General features: G+C 39.5%; 1 protein-coding gene across 4 annotated transcripts in view; it reads right to left on the bottom strand.

Moving 5' to 3' along the window:
- The window catches only part of SESN3 (sestrin 3), a 96,592-nt gene that overhangs the window by 62,554 nt on the left and 11,948 nt on the right, over nucleotides 1-22,090 (bottom strand). The window contains exons 1-2 of one of the 4 annotated variants that reach the window (XM_067568059.1): nucleotides 20,079-20,105; nucleotides 16,147-16,286 (exon numbers count right to left, since the gene is read on the bottom strand). The exons of 2 other annotated variants lie outside the window; for them this stretch is intronic. The gene's annotated coding sequence lies outside the window, so the exon portion shown is untranslated. Of the gene's footprint in view, nucleotides 1-4,198; nucleotides 4,220-16,146; nucleotides 16,287-20,078; nucleotides 20,106-22,090 lie in introns of those variants that run through there. One more of the 4 variants, XM_067568077.1, reaches the window with a different exon arrangement.

Genomic DNA, 22,090 nt, shown 5'->3' with positions numbered 1-22,090 from the left:
AAAGCCTCAGTCTGAGTACCACTGATCTAGACCTTTCCTGAAAGATGTTTGTCTAACCTGTTCTTCAAAACTTCCAAATGATGAGGATTCCACAACCTCCAGTGGAAGCCTATTCCAGAGCTGAATTACCCCTATATTTAGAAATTTTTTCCTAATATCTATCCTAAATATCCCTTGCTGCAGATTAATTCTTGTCCTACCATCAGTGACACAGTGAACAATTGAACACCATTCTCTTTATAATAGCCCTTAACATATTTGAAGGCTATTATCAGTTCCCCCTACATTTTTTTAAGCCTTTCCTCATAGACCAGGCTTCCTAAATCTTTACCATTTTTGTTGCTCTCCTCTGGACTCTCTCCAATTTGTCCACAACTTTCCTAAAGAGCAGGGCCTAGTATTTGACACAGTACTCCAGCTCAAGCCTCACCAGTGCCAAGCAGAGCGTGCCAGTCACCTCCCATGTCTTACATATGACACCCTTGCTAATAGACCCCAAAATATTAGCCTTTTTTTTTGCAAATGCACCACATTGTTAACTCATTCAATTTGTGACCCACTATAACTTCCAGATCCTTTTCTGCTACTACCTAGCCAGTTATTCCCTATTTTGTAGTCATGCATTTGATTTTTTCTTTCCCAATTGTAATACTCTGCACTTGCCTTGACTGAATTTCATCTTGTTGATTTCAGACAATTTCTCCAATCTATCAAGGTCATTTTGAATTCTAATCCTGTCCCACAGAGTGCTTGCAACTCTACCTGTGTGGCACCATTTGTAAAGTTTAAACACACTCTCACTCCATTATTCAAGTCAATAATGAAAATATTAAATACAACAAATTCCACTTACTAGCAAGCCCTGGATTGCCAGCAAAAAGTAGCCATTATGTAGCTAGTGGTTGCCAATAAGCAAAAGGCAGGTTTATGAGGCTGAAGCCAGTGAAAGGCACATCCCACCGCTTCCTTCCCTGGCCGCAGCCCTGCAAGCTTGCTTGTGGCTGGGGCCTCTTTCAAATACAAGTTCCATAAGCAGCATGCAATTGCCAATATCTGAATCCCATTAACATTAAAATAAATTGGATCGGTTCCTGGCAAAATATTGCTTGAGCCAAAAGTTAACACCGGGTTTGTGCTATTAAGCAGCTTCCACTGTAGTACCAGACCCAGGCAGACCTCACAGGATCCCATTAAATATGTCCTCCCAGTTTGACAGCAAATTACTGATAACTTCTGAGTATAGTCTCAACCAGTTATGCACCCAATTTATAGAAATTCCATACAGACCACATTTCTCTAGTTTACTTATGACGACATTTCTACTTGTTCATCATTTTGTATCTCTTTAACATTAAAACAACTATATTAAAAAACCCAGTAATTTAGTTGCTTAAGAATTTATCTCCCTTCCCACACACCTCAAATTATAATCCATTTGCAATAAATTTTCACAGCAACATATTGTGACATTACAAGTATAAAAGTAAAAAGTGTGGAACACACATCAAAAGCACAAACTCTTTAAGAGTCCTATTTTCACAGAAAGCGTCCTTAGCAGAAGAAAAAGAAAGTAGCAAATATGATGTAAAGCAGAATGCTTTCTGATTACAGAAAAATGTTTTTCAAAATTTTTAATGTTTCATGAGCATCTTTTTAAAGCTGTCCAATTCCTATAGTAAATTTAGTTCTTAGATCATAGCTACAGAAGCAACACAAAAGTCAACAACTATGAATGTTCAGAGTTGACCATTAAAACAAATAATGTCCAGATTCTCTAGTTTGTATGTTGTAACCCTGAAGATTTTATCGTTTATTGACAGAATTTAAGGCACTTTGGCAATGAAATTTATTTCCCCTTTCCCACTGACTCCCTCACCCAATATTAACAAGCCAATTGTACACCGCTTAAAACAACAAACTATTAGAAACATAATTTTTAATTTATTATCTGTGGAAACAGAGTACAGATAGAATAGGTTCTTATGAGGAGTTATACAACTAGCCATTTTTGACAGGTAGTGCTTTTTGTGCAGCATGAATTTAGGCACCATGCATTTAACATCTATGATGAATGGACAAGTAATTGGTTATATAATAATAATAAATAAAGGTCAGAATTTTTGCTTTGGTAACAGATCACAATATTTATTTTGATTTCATATAGTAAAAGATGCCTACCCCAGACTCTACCAGCCATTAAAAATACCCATCCATACTAATAAGAAAACCAACACAGCAGCAGATCCCACCCAATCAAATACAGCCAGCAAACAGAAACAGAAGCTCTCCTTAACCCCCAAGTTCTGAAAGACATCTAAGCAACCCCAACCTCAGCTCTTTCCAAATGTACACTCAAACACAGAGGCTTTTCATTTTCAGCACATCCTCACGGTCAATAAATTTGAGCTATTTTGGATGTAGGGAAATGATGCAGAAATTGACAGGTCCTCCTGAAGTATGTCCTGCCAGCAGTCACACCTTTTTATATAAACAGGAGTCTAGTTCAATCACCTCCACTGACTATAATTGCAGCAGAATCACTCATGGAGAGGCAGTCTCAGGTAGGCAAGTTCCAAGTCATTTAGGGTCCTATAGGTCAACAATGCAATCAAACTCCAACCAGAAGCAAACAGGCGCCCAATGCACACCAAAGCACGGGAGTCATGCACTCATGGCAAGAAACTCCATTTAATAGGTGAGATACTATGTTCTGCACTAGCTTCTCTGAATGGATTTAACATGTAGCCCCAAGTAGAAGACATTACAGTAATCTAATCCAGAAGTAACAGAGCCCTGGAATAGAGAGGCCCACCTGAGAAAGTAAGGTTGCATCCTCCTGCCAGACAGATGAAAGAAGGAAGTTCTACTGATTGCTCTTTGGTAGTCTAAAAAGCTGGAAATTCAGCCAACACACCAGACTGTGAACACAGGTAACAAAGGAAGATACTTTCTCAGTTAGCAACCATATCTTCCAGCTGCTTTGCACCATATTTGCCTCTGTCTTATCTGAACCAAACCTAAAAGTATTTGCTCTCATGCACCAAATCTTACCCAAATACTAAAACACATTAAACTGCAATCTCCAGGCGGGATAAGATTAAGAGCTGAAGTACTTCACCCTAATCTTCTCATTAACTCTAATGGCCTCATTCACACTCAAATAAAGGTAACAGCACAGAAACCTGTGATACCCAACAAGAAAGCCCTTAAAGACAGAGGACAATCTCATGGTTGTCACGATGGCCAAGAAAGCCTGAGCCAACTCTGAAAGATCACTAGAGTTAGAGCACTATCAGCCTTAATGAAAGGTGTTGCAGCAGAAAGGATCTCCAACAGTCCAGACTGAGAATCTGTGGCATGACAGTGTTATCATTACAACAGAATTAGTTTCAACTTTATCCCAGGACTGATACCCAAATACAGTTAGAAAGTTTCTCCTAAGATGTAAGAACAATGGAACAGACTGCCTAGAGAGACTGTGGAAGCTCATTCACAGGAAGTTTTCAGAAGGAGGCTGGATAGCCATCTGTCTTGGATGTTTCAGACACAACAAATCCTGCATCTTGGCAGGAGGTTAGACTAGATAGTCCTTGCGGTCCCCCCTTTCTAACCCTATAATTCTATGACATCACCACATTTAGTTTTGGGGCCAGAGATTTCCTACATTGTCAGTTGAACATAAACATGTCACATCACCTCCTCAATAATCCTCCTTCAGCCCATGCTATACTGAGTACTCCATGGGAGACAACTATGCCAAAATTCATACCACAGTCATCAGCTAGGTCTCAGTGATAAAGAAAGGGACACCTGCATGTGTGCATTCATGGATGACTGACATTTTATTATCTACCAACCTTGGATTCAATTTGGACCAGAGACCAGGACTCTTGCTTGATACCCTGACACCCCAAGAAAAATAGATAAAAATCAATGAAATTAAATAGCGACTAAATGTCATGGTTTGGGTCTCTACTTTGCACAAGATTTTTGCCTAGATGGGTGTTTTTTGGGGAGAGGAATTAAGGGTTTAATTATGCTAAAAAGAGGATCATGAAAGCAATTATCTATGGTAACTGCAAAGAATTTTCAATTGACTCCCCTTTTCTATTTTATTCTTCATTCTCTTATGTGTAGTTTCTAGCGAAATACACTCCCTTTAGCGACAATGGAATAAGGAAGAAGTTATCATGCTAACTTGATGCTGGTGCTCTTGAACAGTCACGCTGTCCAAAGTCTACGTTTGCAGGGCGTCAAAAGAGATACTTTCTTGATCGTGTTACCTGTATGGCTCCTCTGAGTCAGTATAGCAAAACTGTTCAAAAGAAATAAATGAGTGTGTCAGGAAAACATATACTTTACATTAAAAAACCTCAAGTAGTAACATACTTCCCTACAAATCTCTTTTATCCATTACCAGCTATTCAACATGGAATATTCCATTTCACAAATTGAGGCCATGGCTTGTTCTGCCTACAAATTCTCCTTCAACATTAAGTATGGTCAACTGAATTCATCAACTTATGATTTTCTACACTGCCCAGAACCAAAGTATCTAAGTGCTGAACTTGATGGAGTTATGTCAAACGAATCCAGCTCATTAAGTCAATGTTGTAAATTGTTGACAACAGAAAGAACAAACATTTGATATAATACAGGTTCCATTTTATTTGCACATTAAAAAGCCTGAATTAACATCTGAACAAAAGTCTGACAGCAGTCTCAGTACAATAAAGCAAGCCCATTTTTAAATATGGATATTAATTAAAAAAAGCTAAAGAACTATCAGGCATACTGCTAGTCACAGAAGTATAGCTATTAAGTACAAAAGATCTAAGGGATCATCTAATCCTGAGTTGTCCAACCCACAGGCCAGAGTCTGGCCTGCCGAAGGCTGCTATCCGGCCCACCGGGGCAAAGGAGCAGCCCTGGTCCCCTCCAGCCCCGTGCTGGTCGGCCGGGTGCAGCAGCAGCCCCTCCACCCCTGAGCTGACTAAGCACAGCAGTAGCCCCTCCCTTCCAGCCCCGAGCCAACAGGGTGCATCAGCAGCCCTCCCACCCCACCCTCCCATCTAGCTGGGCACAGCAGTAGCCCCTCCCCTCCAACCCTGAGTTGACAGGGCGCATCAGCAGCCCCCCAACCCCATCCTCCCAGCTGGCTGGGCACAGCAGTAGCCCCTCCTCCAGCCCCAAACTGGCAGGGCGCAGCTGCAGCTCCCCCTCAACCAGCCAGGTGGAGGACTAGCCCATCCCCTTCCAGCCCCCCGAGTGAAAAAAAATTGCAATGTGGCCCCTCACATGAAAAGGTTGGACACTCCTGATATAATCCATCTCTCAACTGGGCAAGATTACTCACTACGAGTGCTTTGTCAAGCCTATAATACAAGCAACATTATGAGTAGCCTATGAATGCTGCAAAGCTGAGTGATGTTCACCCATACTGCAAATAAGATGGCATCTTCCTATTATAAGAGGATTTCCTAACGACATTAGATTTTTAAAATATTTAAAATATTTTAATCAAAACTTCAAATACTTAATAATCATTAAAGAGCATCAAATGGCAAAAGACAAACTTCACAGATTTTAAGAAAGCACTTGACAGCCTCCATCGCAATTCACTCTGGATCATCCTTAGGTGTCATGGTATACCAACAAAAAAGTAACATCAGGGCTTTATATCAAGGTGTAGTTTGCAGTTAAAGTAAATACAGAGTTGAATTAATGGTTAACCAGACAATGGTGTCCAAGAAGAGTGCATCTTTGCACCTTTCCTGTTTGGCATAACCATTGACTTCATTATGGGAACAAGCATACATGGATACAACAGACAGTACATGACTTAACAATACATTTGAATCTGAACTAACCTGCAAGCAGAGACCAAAAGCCTGTCCAACATCACAAAACACATGGGGATAATTAGTTATGAAAAAACAAATCTACTGAGAAGACCACCACCATTTCCCTCACTCAAACGGTGAGAGATGAATCAATTCACATCCCTTGGCAGTGACACAAGCCAAAGGGGATATCAAAAAGAAAATATCATGGCAACAGCACCATTTACCTGTTTAAACAAGATTTTGTTATTTACATTTACAATTTAAAGACTAAACCATGAATTTTCAACCCACTACAGTAAAATACAGTTACTTACCAGTACAGTAACTGTTGTTCTTCGAGAAGGGTTGTGCACATACACATTCCACTTGTAAGGTATGTAGGCCCAATATATATCATAGACTTCTGCCAGCAGTAGGCACATGTGACCCTGAAGTCTTCATGCATGGAGCCACAAGCATGAAGGGGTGTGGCCACCACCTCCCTTTCTTTCTTCTCACCATCAGTTAGCGAATAACCAAAGTAACAGGGAAGGCAGAAGTACTGTGAAATGTACAGACGCACAACACATTTCAAAGAACGGTTACCGTACAGTAACTTCTCCTCCTTACAGTGGTGGTGCACATATACATTCACCAGCTGTTTCCTTGCAGGTGCTAGGACTTCTGATTACTTGCAGAGATTGCATCACCAATTTGCCCAAGTTCACATTATTTCAACAAGTTTCAGTGACTGGAGTCATGTATGGAGAAGGTATGTACAGATGACCATGTTTGCTGCTTTACAAAAGATCCACTTTGGGTGTGTTGCTCAACAAACTACGTGAAGTGGAATGAGTTGTTATCCTAGTAGAATAGGTTGTTATCCTCAGAGGATGAGAGACCTTTGCTAGATTCTAGCAGAGCTTGATACAATCAGAAATCCAGTGTGATATATTCTGAGCTACAACAGGTTGCCCTTTCAACATGGACTACACAAGGGGTTTCAGGTCATCTCCAAGCCCTTTTTTTTTTTTTTGGGGGATAGGCTAAGTAGAAGAATAGACCATCCAGAGTATGAAGCTCTTCCTTAGCCTTGTTAGAGTGGGGCTTCAGAAAGAATGCTTTAAAAAAAAAAAAAACAACAACCACGTATGGTCTGGTCAAGGCTGAATGCAGACACCATCATATTCATAAACTTAGGGTGTGGCCTAAGAGAGGCCTTTGTCTTTGTGGAATATCACGTAAGGAGTATTGGCTAAAAGAGTTTAAAGATCTGACACCGACCTTCCAGAAGTAGTTGCTACCAAAAACAGTTTTCATTGACAGCAATAAGGAAGGAAGCTGTTGCTAACAGTTCAAAGAGGAAACCCATTCAGTGTGACAGTACAATATTCAACTTCCAGGGAGGTACTGGATCAGAAACAGGAAAGTAAACATGAGCAATAATCCTTTTAAAAACCTGGTTACCAAGGGATGTGAAGACCAAAAAAAATCCTTCCACCAACAGGTGTTATGTGGAAACTGATGCTAACTGTACTCTCACTGAAATGACAGAGACCAGAAGACTTCAGATGCAAGAGATAATCCAATGTGTGTGAACTCTGCATGACTGGGTGATACTGGATGAGATTCAACACAGACCAAACATCTCTTTCATTTTACCGCATAAGTGGCTCTACTGAAGTCCTTTCTGCTGTTTATCAAAATGGCATGAACATACTGACAGCAGACTTTCTATACATTGCTCAACATTCAACCATGGGATGTTATTCCAGGACAAAGGTCTGCTAGGAAGAGATGGAGTCCAGTTGACCAAGAAAAGAAAAAGCATCTTTGCATACTGACTCACCAATCTAGTGAGAATGGCTTTAAATGAGGTTCAAAGGGGACAAGTGATAAAAGCCCACAGGTGAGTATTAAAAAGGCAACCTTAAAGGATTAGATGTTGGAGTGGAGGAGGTGGGGGAGGGGAGAAAATGGAAAACTACAAAAGGGTCAGAAGAGCAACAAGAGGGATATCAGAGGAAACTGCTCAACATCTTTGATGTCTAGACACAAATACAAGGAGCATGGGGAATAAACCAGGAAGAACTGGAAGCATTAGTACATATGCTAAATTTTGACTTAATTGGCATCACAAAGACTTAATGAGATATGTCTCATGACTGGAATAGTAGTATAGAGGAGTATAGCTTGTTCAGGAAGAGTAAAAAGAGATGTGTTACATTATACATCAAAAATATACACGCTTGTTCTAAGGTCCAGAAGGAGGTGAGAGACAGACCAGTTGAGAGTCTCTGAGTCAAGATAAAAGGAGGTAAAAATACAGGGGTGATATCATGGTAGGGGAATGAAATCAAGGAGGCAGAGCAAAACACACAAGACCTGGAAGTAATAAGGGAATTTAATATGACAAAACACAAAATTTCCAATAATTTTTTTGAAACTGATTTGCAATATTTTTTTTTATTCAGAAAGTGGAGAAAGTACCATAAGGACAGCCATTTTAGACTTGAATCTGACCAAAAGGTAGGAATTGGTAGTGAAACTGAAGGTGGAAAGCAATTCGGGTGAAAGTGATCATGAAACGATAGATGCCATGATTTTAAGGAAAGGAAGGAGTGAGAGCAGCAGAATCAGGACAATGGACTTCAGGAAAAAATAAATAAATAAATAAAAAGCAGACTAACAAATTCAGAACTGGTATGTAAAAGTCCCATGGGAAGAAGGAGTTCAGGAGAGATGACATTTTCTCAAGGAGACAATAATAAACAAACAGTAAAGGCACAACTGCAAATCATCGCGATGCAAAGGAAAGACAGGAAGAATAGTTAGAGGCCAATATGGAGCCATCAGGAGCTCTTTAATGACCTGAAAATCAAACAATCCTACAAAAAGTGGAAACATGGACAAATTGCTAAGGAGGAATACAAAAGAACAGCAGAAGCATTAGAAACAAAATCAGAAAGGCTACAGCACAAAATGAGTTACACCTAGCAAGGGACATAAAAAGCAATAAAAAGAGGTTCTTTAAATACAGTAGGACCAAGACAAAGATGAAGGAAAGTGTAGGTCCTCTACTTACTAGGAAAGGAGAGCTAACAACTGTTGACATCAAGAAAACTGAGGTGGATAATGCCTATTTTGCTTCAATCTTCATTAAAAAGGTTAAAGGTGACCAGATACTCAACACAATTAATATTAAAAACAAGGGAGAAGGAATGCAAGCCAAAATAGGGAAAGAACAGGTTAAAGAATATTTAGATAAGTTAGATATATTCACATCAATATGGTCTGATGAAATTCATCCTAGGATACTTAAGGAACTAGTTGAACATAAGAATGACCATACTGGGTCAGAACAATGGTCTATCTAGCGACAGTGGCTACCAGATACTTCAGAGGGAATTAACAGAACAAGACCATTATCAAGTGATCCATCCCCTTTCGTCCAGTCCCAACTTCTGGCTGTTAGAGGCTTAAGGACACGCAAAGCATGGGGTTGCATCATTAATCATCTTGGATAATAGCCATTGATGGACCTATCTTCCATGAACTTACCTAGCTCTTTTAAAAACCCAATTATAGTTTTGGCCCTCACAACATCCCCTGGCAATGAGTTGCACAAGTTAACTGTGCATTGTGTAAAGTAATACTTCCTTTTGTTTGTTTTCAACCTGCTGCCTATTAATTTCATTGGGTGATACTTGGTTCTTATGTTATGTGACTGGTTAAATACAACTTCCTTATTCACTTTCTCCACTCCATTCATGATTTCACAGACCTCTATCATATCCCCCTTCAGTCATCTTTTTTCCAAGCTGAAAAGTCCTAATCTTTTTACTCTCTCATCATATGGAAGCTGTTCCATACACCTCATCATTTTTGTTGCCCTTCACTGTAATTTTTCCAATTCTAAGAAATATTTTTTGAGATGGGGCGACCAGAACTGCACTCAGTATTCAAGGTGTGGGCATTTCATGGAAATAAATAGTAGCATTATGATATCTTCTGTCTTATTATAATTTCCCTTTCGTAATGGGTCCTAACGTTCTGTTAGCTTTTTGGCTGCTTCTGCACATTCAGCAGATTTTTTCAGAGAACTATGCAAAATAACATCAAGATCTCTTTCTTGAGTGGTAACAGCTAATTTAGATCCCCTCATCATGTATGTATAGACGGGATTATGTTTCCCAATGTGCATTACTTTGCATTTATCAACAATGAAATTCATCTGCCATTTTTTTGTCCAGTCACCCAGTTTTGAGAGATCCCTTTGTAATTCTTCGCAGTCTGCTTTGGACTTAACAGAAAATTACTTAAGACAGTTATCTGCAAATTCTGCCACTTTGCTGTTCATCATCCCCTTTTCCAGATAATTTATGAATATGCTGAAAAGTACTGGTCCCAGTACAGATCTCTGGGGGACACTGCTATTTACCTCTCCATTCTGAAAACTGACCATTTATTCTTACCTTTCGTTTCCTGTCGTTTAACCAATTACCGATCAATGAGAGGACCTTCCCTATTATCCGATGACTGCTTACTCTGCTTAAGAGCCTTTGGTGAGGGACCTTGTCAAAGGCTTTCTGAAAGTCCAAGTACACTACCATCAACTGGATCTCCCTTGTCCACATGTTTGTTGACATCCTCAAAAAATTCTACCAGATTGATGAGGTGTGATTTACCCTTTTAAAAAAGCCATGTTAACTCTTCTGCAACAAATCAGGTTCATTTATTTGTCTGGTAATTCTTTTCTTTATTATTAGTTTCACCCAATTTGCCTGGAATTGAAGTTAGGCTTACTGGCCTGTAATTACCAAAATTGCTTCTGGAAGGTCTTTGTAAAAATTTGCATTACATTAGCTATCTGTCAGTCAGATGATACAGAAACTGATTCTTCACAGAAGACTTTAAAGATGGGTATTGTTTGCCCTTCTCCAAAGGGGAACAAAGAGAATCCAGGGTATTATAGACTAGTCAGCCTAACATCAATATTAAATATAATGGAACAAATTATTAAACAATCAATTTGCAAGCACCTAGATTTGTCAAGAAGACATGATATATCTTGATTTTAGTAAGACTTTTGACACAGCACCATATGACATTTTCATAAGCAAACTAGAGAAATGTGGTCTAGATGAAATTAATATATGGTGGATGCACAACTGGTTGAAAAACTCTATTCAAAGAAATGATTCACTGTCAAACTGGGAGGGAGTATCTAGTGGGGTCTTTTAGGGATCTATATTGCACCTGAGACTCAAACTGTTCTTTCTGTTACGGGAGTAGCAAAAACAGCAAAAGTAGAGTCACACAGGAATTTTAATATGCTCATGGCATCATCAGTCGTTTAATAAAAAGTTTAGAGCTTTCAAACAGAAGATATTCTATTTTGGTTTGCCACTCCTTTGGAATGCCTGAGGCCTGTTGCCAGAAAGAGCGTCTCATCGAGATGGCTATAGTCACAGCGCATAAAATAATATCCAAGATGCATATCTGGGTAGTGGTGTCCTTCAGAGACTAAAGCCAAGAACTGTTCCTTGTATTCCTCAGGCAATTTGTCCACAAATGTTGCAACTGCTGACCAATTACACATATTTGAACAAGGGTGCCTGATAATTTGACACCCTCATTTGCAGATGAGGATGGTATAGGCCTTTTAGCATACAAATCAAATCTCATGTTTTGTCTTTCAGGGTAGCCTTCAGGCAAGACTACCCCAAGAGCTTATTCACCACTGTGACCACCAGAGTTTGGGACACTGGGGCTGAAGAAATCATCAAATTCCTATTAGGTAACTTGATACTGTCTCTTCACATGATAAGCAGTGGTGTAATAGACACCAGGGTTAGCTAAAAGGTCTCAGCACGGTCTAACAAGGTCTCATTAATGGGAAGGGAACCCCTTTCTGGAGCTGGAGTTTGCAGAATATCTACAAATATGTGTGGATTGTCCTGTATGCCTTCAGCTTTCACTCATAGTAATATGACCACCTTCTTCACGAGATCTTGAAAGACTTCAGAGTCATTGTCACATTCTTCCAAAGACTTTAGAGTTATGGCCTCATCTGGGGAAAGATATTTGTAGGTTCTTCCCTAGACACCTCTTCCTCTGTGGATTCCAAAAGTGGAGGATGCTGTCAAAATGTAGGAGGATCTTCTCTAACAGACAGGTGATGGAGATGACGACTTTCTCCTGGATTGTGGCCAATGAAGATATGGATACTCTGGTAGCAGTCCAAGAGGCCCAAGATGACCAACATGGATAGTCCAGTGTCTGTACTGTCCATGGTGGTGGGCAGCAAACAGAGGCATCTTTACAAATAATGTTCTTGCTCTGTAGCACAAATGAAGTAGAGTATGACCTGTAAGATTTGAAAGACCTTGCAGGAGAGATAGGTCTCTACCATGCTCAGAGTCTGAAAAGGAAGAAATGTAGCTTTCTTCAAAGAATGGAGGTGCAATTCCTGTAGGTGTTTGTGGAGGTCTCAGGAACTGGTGATATCAACATCGAAGATGTATCCATTGGAGCCAGTGGAAGTAGCTGAGGCAGATGGAAGGCAGAGGGATGAGTCAAGGTGACCAATGGTGCTACCAGCACCAACAGTGCTGGCAGAGCTGATGGTTCTGTGGAAATAAGTAGTGTTGACATGGCTGAAGCTGCTGTAACTGGTACCAGTAAATGAAGAAAGTGAGTCAAGGAGAAGGAGACAAAAGGTCTTTCACCACAAAGAATGTCTGCGGTGTCAACAGTATAAATATCAGAAGCAAACGTTCTTCCAATAATGTCAGGGGTACTGTATATGATGACATCAGGGTTAAAGATCTCTCTGGCAGAAGTAGTAAAAGCACCAGGTTCAATTGCCTTGCCAGAGCCAGCAACAATCTGTTTGTTACTTTGGTGCTGGAGGATTTATCACTGTCCTTCTCAGACAAAAAATAAGACCGATGTTCTGAGAGTCTCCGAGGACAAAGATGGCTTCAAAGGAAGCTGCGGGACAGCAAGATGAAAAGTCTGTCCTCCAGTTTCTGTTTTAGAGCTAGAGCAGCCAGAGGGGCACTCCTCATGTTAGAGGTCTTCATCGTTTCATGAACAGGGACCGATCAAGTTTTTAAATTAATATACTTTATGTCACTTTGCTTTTTTGTTCTTGTCTGAAGAAAGGTACAAATGGGACATTTATCCTTCATATGTCCCTCACCCAAACAAAATCAGTCAACTTTTGTGTCTATCACTCACAGGGATCAATAGAAAGGAACTGAGAAGGAGGCAGTGCCAACTCAAGTGCATAGGGCATGCATACACCTAAAGTGTAACGTATATGCACTCAAGAGGAGAATGCAGTGATGTAAAAGCTGAAAATCTAGGTGGTATAGACAGATGTCTAAATACCTTCAAAACCAAATGCCTTGGGAAAATATATAACAAATGCTTGAACTGCTCAGAGTTCACATCACCCTTATTTCTAAAGTTATCCAGAAAAAAAAGATGGAAATATCTGGGACGTGTTAAGAATGAAGCTAGAGCACTTGCCACTGGCAGCTAGAGGAACATGTAAAAGGGACCAACCGAAATAATCCCTCTGAACAGTACCGGAGGGTGAAAACTTATGGATTTAGCATAGAAGACATCTAAAGCGAGACCCAGAATAGTCAGGGATGGCAGAGCCTTGTTCATGTTCTAAGTGACATTTGAAAGGGTGGGAAGGATTCAGAATCAAAAGTTCAGGTTTTTGGTAATGTCTTTGATCGCATCTAATCATTTGTTTCAAGGTACTTTAACAAAGCAGAAATGAATTTCATAATGTCAAGTTGCGAACAGCACCAATAACCATATCCCAAACACCCCTCTAAATTTTGTCTCTTTTCTGATCAGTTCTAGGTTTAATGAACATCTAAAATGCTTAGTTAAGGCATAGTTATTTTGTTCCAGAAGTAAGCAAGCAAATGTTTATGATTATGTCCAGATTGTTTTTCTGCTTTTATATATATTCACGTGTTCAACATTTTTGGCAGTAACATTTCAGTGACTTAAAACTACAGTTCTAATGTGAAAAATGACGAAAGTTAGACAAGTGCCATTTTTCTGAAAAGATCTGGTCACCATAACGATTCAAAGTCATATCCCCTTTGTTTACTGACAGTTTTACTACATTTTACTCTAGTTAGCATCTCAAAGCCCGTAACAGCTATGGGAGAGGGATCTGGGTTCTAGTCCTTTTTTCTCAATCATGAGAATTGTTTATCACATTCCAGTTATGTCCATCCAACCCACTGAACATAATAAGGATGCACAGGTGTCCCAGAGGGTCTGACCCATAAAGTGTTTTACTGGTTGATGATCACAAGGAAAGAACATAGCCTGACTGTCAAGGGGTTAAGTTTGAAGGGTTGAAAGTTAGACACCTTATTTGTAAAATGAACATTGTATGTGGAAGTTACAAGAGGATAAGTACACATATCTTTCAGATACTAGTGCAGGGTGGAATCCTGCTACTTGAAAAGCAGCTATAAAAGAGTGGAAGGTGAGACTGTATAATCCAAAATTATACAACAAAGTGATTGGTTAATTGTACCTATGAAATTTGCAGCTATGAAGTTTGCTAGTTTAGACACAGCGCTGTTATGGTTCTTACTTGATGCCGTGAGAACTATGGTCGGAAGCATCGCTTGGCGTTTAAAACTAAATTTAAGAAATTTGTCTGCACTTGCTTTAGTTTGCTTTTAAAACTGATCACTGTACTGTGTTTTACTGTGAAGCCCCCAAAGGTTCTCCTGTGAAGACTACTATTTAACTAAATTTTTTCTTGGTCATCTAGTATTGCTTGCTTGCCTTCTCTCCCAATGTTCAGCCATCTACCGTAAACCATTCAAACTGCTGTCTGAGTACCATCTTTGAGATATGCTTTTTTTTTTTTTTTTTTTTGCTACTCCTCTGCAGATGTTCAGGTAGAAGAGTAAGAAACCATGGCACTATCTGAATAGAGGAAATGGATAGTGTGTGTTCCGGCCAACATACCACCTCAATAAGTCAGCTTCTAAAGTCCACAGCTCTGTAAAAACTTTTGCTGAGTGAACAAACACTGTCACAGTATAAATTGCTATCCCATCATCTAACTCTGGGTTGTCAAAGTTATCTGGCCACAAGGGACATTTAAGACAAAATTGTTCACTTGGCGGGCCACACTGTAAAAAAAAAAAAAAAATTAATGAGGCAACACTATGGTGCAGCTTTCACTTACTCACTTTCCATACCGACTTAATACTGTACTTTATTATTAACCAAAAAAATTAAGTATTTTACTTTCAACTGAAATATCTACCAATATAAAACAGATTTCAGAGTACAAAATGCATTACCACATTTCAACTAAAATTAAGTTTTACTCAGTGACAATGCACGTTAAATTTATCTTTTATGACTTCTGCCTGGAAACTTGACACTTCTTCTCTTGCGCCGGAGTGGACTGGCCAGCCCAGGGGTGGAGTAGACCTGCGCTCTGCGCCGGGGTGGGCTGGCGGGGCTCTGAGGGCTGGGAGCACTCAGGCTGGCAGCGCTCTGGGAGCTGGGGCAGACCGGCCAGCCTGAGTGCTTGGGCCAGCGGCGCTCGGGCTGGTAGCACTTAGAATGCATGGGCCACGAAAATTAACCTCACAGGCCACGTTTGACACCCCTGGATCTAACTTGTTGTTGTCACTGGAAAATGCTTCAAAGTACCTTTAGTTTGCAGCGTGCTACATAAAACCAAATTCTATTTGGAGAGAGAAAAACATGACAGAGATCAGAATGGTTTTAACTGTTTTTTAGAAAGCTTTTTATATGATAACTATGTTGATTAATTTAAAACTGTGTGGGAACCCTTTTAAAAAAAGATGAAGATGATCTCACCAAAATACAAAGGAATAAGGGAACCTCTCATCAAAAATGGGGATGAGTTACACAAGCCAGTTTCATTTTACAGTCACTCCCACAGGCAGCTTTCTGCTTATAAACACCCCTCTCCTTTTTCAGGCAGTAGCTGAAGTCTTGGAAAACCTCTCTGAACTACTGGGTTCCAAGCATGTCAGATATTTTATTAATTGTGTACTGGCTGGATCTTTCTCCATGTGCAGTGTACTTTTATCTTCTTTTGTACTAGCCACAGAATTGACTATGATTTGGTTGAAAATTACTCTTGTGGCATAAATGAAGAAAAAAAACCTGCAGTCCAAATTTTAGTGTACACAACACAATCACTACCATTGAAATCAATGCCTATAGTGGAAGGCTGGATAGCAGCCAAGCACTGACTAGACAGAGGAAAAGCTATACTCACCTGAATGAGTGTCCCCTCTAAAACACCAGGAAAGGTGGAACTGCTTTTGCTTGTATTACATGTCTCCTGTGCACAAGCAGGCTACGTATCCAGCACTGTAAATCTATTACATTTCACAAGTCCTTTTTCACATAAGTGATCTGCAAAGAGGTTGGGGGAGAAGCGGAATATTTTTCACACCTTTCTGCTTTTTTAAAATATATCTAAGGCAGCCATAAAGTCCCCCAGCTCCCAACAAAAATATTTTTCTTCTGTTTGTTATTTTTCTTGGGTACATCAAGTATGTCAAATGCTCTCTTCCCCATTTTTGCTGGATAACTCCTTGGAGGTCTAAGATGTGGACTGTTGGGTCCCTCGGAAACTGGAGAATTAAGGTGTTGAATTTTTAACAAAGACATATTTTCTCCCAAGGTGTTAAATATGGAAAACCAGTTTTAAACAGTTTGAATGAAAGTCACTCCTCGTCTCATCTTTTTGTTCAGTCCTTCCTGCACTTAACTTTAAAATAAAGTTTATTTTATTAGCATATATTGATTACAAAGTAAGCAGTAAAATTATATAAGAATCCAAGATGGTAGCCAAAACAACATGGTTAATAAGATTTGGAGGAAAAAATAAGACTAGAGACAAATAAGGCTATAACCTAGTTTGTTTCAGATGTGTCGGCAGATTCAGCCTTCACTATTATGGGGTGGGTGACTATTAATTTACATCTAACTTAAAAAAGATGTACACCCAAGGTGCTGTTTCAATGCATCTCTTTCCACAAAGACTTAAAATTTCCACTCAGGAGTCACATCACTTAAAAGTATTGATAAAAAATGCATATAGTTGCAGATTAATCTATATTAAATTGATTTAAAACTGGTAGCTGGATATTTGTCTAGCCACTGCAAGGTGTTTTATTCCTTGTACTACTACCAGAAAGGGAGTTAAGGAGAAAAAATAAAATGGGAGAGTAAATTAAGTTCAATAACTTGGCTCTCTTCACTGATTAATGTAGTCAGTACTGTAGATAAATGTTCCTAGATGATGTTAGAACCACAGCTAAGTCTGAAAAGCAACATCAGGTACCTTGGCTAAACCAGAATTGGAAGTTGTGACAATTTGGAGATGCCCTGTAATAATTTATTAATAAGCAGGCCAACCCAGTATCGAGAGGTTTTCTGGATGACTATATTGGTTTAACTCACTGGGGGTTGCTCTGGAATACACGCAGAAATGAAGAGATGACTCCAGACAGACAGCCATCAACTGAGACTTCAGAGTCTGTAAGGGACAATGCCAGAACTGGTAGCTTTAATAATTCTAACTGTCTCCACCCAACCTACAAAAATGGTTTTCACTAAGAATGACCAAGAATCTGCCAAAAACAGAAGAACAAAAACACTCTGGCAGGATTTAAAGGGACACTCGAGAGCCAGTTGTTCCAGCAAACAAGACAGACACACAGACTCAGAGGGAGGGGGATATCTGAAGAAGTTAGTCTACATGTGCCAAAAAGCCTGTTTTAAATTTTTTTTTTCCTAAAAGCTTTGTTCCTACTGCTAAACAAACAATACTTTAGTTTTCAAACATTTTTGGTCACTATGCACCATCTGTCACAGACTCCTGAAGAGAAGACCCTCAGGTGCCCCAACACAGGTCAGACCTGCAAGTTAAGAAGGGCGGATATACACATAGCCCAGGTCCCAGTCAAAAGGCAGGAGAATTGTTAAATTCCATCCCAGCATATGTAAAGGAACAAGGCCTACACCTGAGGTGGTGCACTCAGAAACCAGAAAGAGCACAAAGGTGCAGTTGCCCTGTATCCATGACCAGAGTACATTGCATTTAAAAATTAAAATTATATCTGAACAAAGACAAGTGGCCTGTGCAAGTCTTTCCACCCAAGTTTCATTTTACATATAGTTGTGTGTGTGTAACAATTTTAAAGTCAACTTGACTTAGAGTTAAACACTATTAGTTTATATTAAAAAATAGGTTTGCCCTAGTTTTCAGCCCCTAAATTAGGAATCTGAATAGTCTAGCAAATGTTCAGTAGAATAAGAAAATCCAGATGCTGTCTTTCAGTTAAAAGGCATAACTACATTAAAACAGATTTAGAATCATATGTTTAAAAAAATTTCAAATATATTAATGAGTAGCAAAGGGAATATAGTTACACTAGATAAAGTAGGAAATATTAAACACATTTACCAATAGACACTGTTAAATTGGCTCTGGTTCAGTATTCTGTACATGTGCTTTCATATTTAATAATTTCCAACTGCAGAATTCATACAAACAAGAGAATACATATGACTTATAGTTCTATTTTGTTGATATTCAATTAAAGGGACTCCAATGTAGGCACAGAACAGAGACTCAAACAAATTGATTCTGAGTAAAGAGGTCTGTCGTCCTTTTAAAAAAAAAAGTTTTAGACCAAGACAATTCACATTTTTTTCCTCAATCACTAACAGTATTTTGGTTTTTTGAGCTGTTGGGCACCTCTACAGATTAGAGTTTTTAATTCCTAAATTATTTCATGTGACTTGCTGTAACTAATATCTGTGTGTGAAAACATTAGGTAGGTGAGTGATTTTCATGTATGCTCCTCCCTTTAAGAGTTAAACCCCCAGAGTTTACATTATTTGGGATTAGTGGTGTGAAATATAAAGGTGATCTGAGTTCTTTAATACAGTCTAAGAAAGTCAATTATATTTAATAATTTTGATTTGAAGTGCACTAATCAAAATATACATTGTGCTTATGAATATTTAACTCTTAATCAGTTATGAAAATCCTGAATGTTAAAAAGTATTAAAGTCAATTCCCTATGGAAATTTTCTGCATCTCAAAAGGTAAGGTAGCTCTTTAGACTACCCCTCATAACTTTAAGCTATGGGTCTGAATTTCTCCTGGCCTTCATACATAGAAAGAACATAAGGTTTTTTTGTTTGTTTTACATTTACAAGAATTGTTGGTCTAAACCAAACAGTGCTCCTGGAGAAAAGGTGGTCTTCAGAGCACTTTGTTATGGTGCATGGGGAGCCTGAAGGTCATACTACAAATTTATAGTCATGCAACTGCACGGCTGTAGCGCTTCTGGTGAAGACGCTCTAAACCGGGAGAGAGTTCTCCCATTGGCTTAATAACTCCACCTCCACAAGAGGTGGTTGCTATGTCAGAGGAGGAAGCTCTCCTGCTGACTTTGTTATACCGACCTAAGCACTGACACTATGTTATGCGGGGATGTGGATTATTCAGTAGTCCAAATGGGACCATGATTAACATTCCAGGGGCTACCTGGACACCTGAAAAAACTAGTTTTTTTTGCAGATGACAGAAGCACTGTATCTAATTCCTATATAAAGAATGAAAAATAAATAAATAAGAGACCCACTCACCTCTAATACATGTTCTGACATCTTATACCAAGTCACTTAAAGGACACTAGTTATGTTTAAAATGTTAATGTAAATTCTTACTTTGTTACAAATTCTTGAATACAACAATTGAAACAATAGTAGAAAAATCTAGATTATTTTCTATCAGTTAGGCTACTTACTTTTTGCAGTCCACCAAGCTTGGAATAGATCATTTAACTTTTGAAAGCATCCTACTAGGGCAAGGCTCTGAGTTTATACTGCACCTGCCTGAAGTCATAGGGGGTGTTACCATACTACAAATAATAGTTTCATTTCTGTTTAAAGTCAGTTTCTAGTCTAACACTTTCAAGTCACTTTCACAGTATTGCCAACCCCAAATAATCAAAACTCATGAGTCAGGCTCACCAAAAATCATAAGATTGGCTTTAAAATCATGAGATTATGTAAAAATGACAGATTTGGCACTCTTTTTATTTGTCTTCTGCTTTTTTAATATTTACAGTGCACAGGAGTTACATTTTGAAGTTTTCTCCATAGCCACGAGGGCTAAAAACTTACTTTTCCTTTAAGAATGAAGGCCGAAATCATCACATATCAACTTCACTCCAGGAGCTGGGGTTTTAAGGAAAATAATAATTAACATGGTGAAAAGTTCCAGAGGGGCAGCCGTGTTAGTCTGTATACAGCAAAAACAACGAGAGTCCTGTCGTTGTTTTTGCAATAATTATCATGAGACTCATGACAAAACCATGAGAGTTGGCAACACTTTCCAGAAGGCTCTGAAACACAACACTACAGTGATTGAGTTGCAGTTCTCATAGGGGAAATATTTAAAATCAAACACCAAGAAAATTCCACATTTTAAAGTTGAGAAAAAAATGGAGAGGTATATCAGGGCCACTGCAGGCAGGAAGGGAAAATAAACAGGCGCACAAGCTCTGGGTAGTTCTTGCTCCTGAAAAAAAGTTGGAGGATCAAATCTTCCAATCCTTAATCAGGTAAAACGTCTATTGCCAAGAGCGCCCCCAGTCACAGTTCTCACACATCTCCCTCTTTTCTGAATGTAACCTTGGCTCAGAGGGCTCTTCTGAGTCATCGTCTGTCCGTCCGTCCCCCGCATTCTCTCTTCAACACCTTTCCCCTCTTCCCCCCCAAGGATTGCTGTCTACAGGATCATCTAATGACTTTCAGATACTTAATCTAATCACCATCCCTTTTTTATCTTAATCACCTGGCCTCTGTGTGTAAACAAAATACTGACTCCCTGCCCCAAAGGCAACAAGCTGGGAGCAGCCCCTCTCCTCTGCAGAACTCACATTCCACACTCAAGTTGCCTGGGGCTAGAACATTTGCTGCAATCTCCCGTAAATGGCACCCCCTTGCCATAATAGCAGGAGCAGGATAAAAATTCAAACAAACAAAAACAATGTAGGAGGGTTATTGGGTGCAGGACAGGAGAGGAATTAAAGATAACAGTCCTCCTGTGCTTCAAACAACATGAATGCCCCAGCCAGCAGCCGCTGCTCTTTGGCTGCACAGTTCTAAAGGCAGCACCACTGCCACCAGCAGTGCAGAAGTAAGGACAGCATAGTATGGTATTGCCCCCTTAATTCTGCTCTGCTGCTGGTGGCAGCACTATTTCAGAGTTGAGCGGCCAGAGAGCAGTGTCTGCTGGCCAGTCGACCCAGCTCTGAAGGCAGCACCACTAGAGTGCAGCAGCTGCTAGCCGGGAGCCCAGCTCTGAAGGCAGTGACACCAGAGAGCAGCGGCACAGAAGTAAGGGTGACAATACCATGTCCGCTGCAGGCCTCTGTCCCCTATCATTGTTTTCCCTCCCTCCATCCTTATGCCTGGGCGGCTGCCCTGCTTGTCCCACCTTGTTTATGGGCCTGCTCCTCATGCAAAAGTTGTACCACTGAAACTACACAGGTATAATAAAATGGTACAACCTCCCCTCCCACCCCTAAATTGTAGATGCAATTATACTGGTATAGAAGTATTTAAACCAGTATAGCTTTTTCCTATAAGGAAGTGGAAAAGGGAATAAACTATAACTGCATCCAGTTAACTATCTGTTAAAAAACAAAAATCACACTCTTAACTGACATAGCTATACTAGTAGAAAATTTGTGTGTAGATCAGGCCTGACTTTTTTAACTTGAGAAATTAAGTATTTGAAGAACTCAAACATTTATGGAGCTGGAATATTTCACAAAATAAAATAAGTGGAAGAAAAGATTTAGGAGTACGCTTTTAGGGACACGGAGTCCTCTTTCAGGCGAGAGAGTGGCAAATTCTTATTTGACAAAAATGTATTTATTTGCATCTGCCTCAATTGAAGAAGCATCTGATACCAGTAACTCATTTTCTCCTAGGATAAAGATAAGACATACCAGAGCCTGAATCAAACAAATCTCTCCAAAATGGGACCTCCAATTTCAGTAAATTATGAATTAGAGAGAATGTGAATAAACAAAAATTTCAAATTTAAGGCTGTCCGAGCTAAGATAAAGGAAGCTGTTAACCTGACGGCTTAGCTGTTAACCACAACAGCTTAGCTATGCAGCATT

This window comes from Emydura macquarii, unplaced genomic scaffold, assembly GCF_026122565.2.
Source record: "Emydura macquarii macquarii isolate MOO-44397 ecotype Brisbane River unplaced genomic scaffold, CSIRO-AGI_Emac_v2 contig_318, whole genome shotgun sequence".
Taxonomy (NCBI): domain Eukaryota; kingdom Metazoa; phylum Chordata; order Testudines; family Chelidae; genus Emydura; species Emydura macquarii.
The sequence above is the reverse complement of the archived record's forward strand: the minus strand, read 5'-3'. Positions and strand labels throughout refer to the sequence as shown.